General features: G+C 33.6%; 1 long non-coding RNA gene across 1 annotated transcript; it reads right to left on the bottom strand.

Moving 5' to 3' along the window:
- Positions 1–1,192: 1,192 nt before the first annotated feature.
- LOC123274938 lies at positions 1,193–1,359 on the bottom strand. Its single transcript, XR_006511592.1, has 2 exons — positions 1,310–1,359; positions 1,193–1,255 (listed from the first exon to the last, which is right to left on the bottom strand). It is a non-coding gene; the product is annotated as an uncharacterized LOC123274938 (long non-coding RNA).
- Between the last annotated feature and the right edge of the window lie 803 nt (positions 1,360–2,162).

The following is a 2,162-nucleotide window of genomic DNA, read 5'->3' as shown; positions in this document are numbered from 1 at the left end:
ATCAGGGGCAGGTGCCGGGAGGTGCAACACGGACTGGATTGAAGTAATGCTTACGCGGTTTTTTTTGTGGGTAAAAATCCCACACTACTAACCATCATCTTTCAATGATAGCAGTGTATTTGAAAGATTTTTTTCGCTTTTCTATAATGGAAAAAAAACCCACACACACACACACACGCACGCACGCACGCACATACACACACATAGTGTGACTGAGAATTCGATTTTTGCAATACGGGGTAAAACCAATAACTTCCTGATCTTCAAAAATTTCAAGTTGTCTTAGCTAGATGATATATATTTTTTTCACTTGTATAACTGCATTATTTTAAGATGCTTAACAGTTTTTTGCAATTTACTTAAAAATTTTTCCGTGTGCGAGCCAAATTGACTTCAAATTCATATTCAGTCCATCGACATACATTACCCTAGGTAGATCTAGTCAAACGTACGAGCTACTTTTTTTTTTTTGTGCTGGTGTAATCCATGTTTAAGACTGTTAAATTAATTAGTAATATCTGGAAACATAGTAATTGTTTCAACATGCGGCATTCTCATGATACTAAAATGAGTACAAATAATAATTTAACCTTTTCTGGTCAATCTTGAATCCCTACTCTTAAATGGTATCGTTTGTGTCCTTCTAAAAATGAGAGAGCTATAGTCTTGTAACAGATGTTGATGTTCATCGTCCAAATGTTCTCAATAATTTATTAGAATTAATCAACTAAACAAATAAATAAATAATCAAAATTAAACAAATATAAATTAAAATTGATTAAGGGAGCCACCAAGATTTTTATCACGGTTCTTGGAACCGGAACAGCAATGAGAGGTTACCGCTAGGGTAGATAGAGTGGAGGAATAGGCTGTTAAATAAAAGTAATGAGAAAACAAGATATCTAGATATTTGTAACGAGTATTTTGGACACGGTATCCCAGAAACCGGAGAAGCATGAGAGGGGAAAGACAAGGTCGTGAGAAGTTCGAGAGGGGTGTAAATAATATCAAGAAAAATTATTAATAACAATGAAATTATTTATTCAATTTCAGCAATTAAAATTAACAAATTTTATCAACAATATTCTTCTTAAAATTAACTTAACAATTACTTAACTGTGAAAAGCTCTCACCTACGCAGCAATTTACCTAAAATTTTACAGATTAAGTATCACTTAACTCTCTATTTTCATAAACCTCGTCAACCTGACGGAATACCATAAAATACCATTAATTACCTCGTCAACCTGACGGACTACCATATAATATCTCAATTTTACCTAATCAACCTGACGGACTACCATATAACATCATAATTTACCTCGTCAACCTGACAGATTACCGTATAAAACTTCATTTCTGACTGCGCCCCGACTCGGGCGTCTATACAACGGTTTCTAAGTGACTGCCTAGGAAACAGAGGAAGATACCATGAATACCTAGATAGCACTGTACTCACACGCACTCAACTAAATTCCGAATAAAATCGTCCACCGGACGCTAACTTAATTCATTATTTCACAAATTACAGTAGAACCTCTAGAACTCGAATTCCAAGAGAGCAGCAAAAAAATTCGAGTTATAGAGTTTTCGAGTTATGGAGGATTTTGACTTAGGCGGATTTTAATTCGACATAACGAGGTTGAGATTCATTTTTATAAATTTTGAGTTGGAGGAGTAAAATAAATAAAAATTCAAGTTTGCAGAGATGATATATATATATATATATATATATATATATATATAGGGCATATATATATATATATATATATATATATATATATATATATATATATATATATATATACAGGGTGTCCCAAAAGCTCACGGACGCCATTGTAGCATCTAATGAAAAAATAATTCTGAGACGAAATGACCTTAAGCCATTTTTCTCAATTAACCGCATAGATGTAATTAATTATTAATTAAAAATGACGTCTTTTTATTTGTTAGAGAGAGAGCGCCAGTGTCCAGTAAAAATATGTGCCAAACAAAGACACAGAAGAACTAACTGTGTGGCGAGCTAACTAGTTTCTATATAGCTTTAACGTAGTCACACATATTTACTTCACAATATTCACACGTAGTGTAAGCGTCTTCGTTAGAACGCACTTGACTTGACACTCAGCGCTCTCTCTCTCTAACGCATGAAAGGACGTGTA

Source organism: Cotesia glomerata, unplaced genomic scaffold, assembly GCF_020080835.1.
Source record: "Cotesia glomerata isolate CgM1 unplaced genomic scaffold, MPM_Cglom_v2.3 scaffold_967, whole genome shotgun sequence".
Classification (NCBI taxonomy): Eukaryota; Metazoa; Arthropoda; class Insecta; order Hymenoptera; family Braconidae; genus Cotesia; species Cotesia glomerata.
This window is presented reverse-complemented; position numbering and strand designations above follow the sequence as displayed.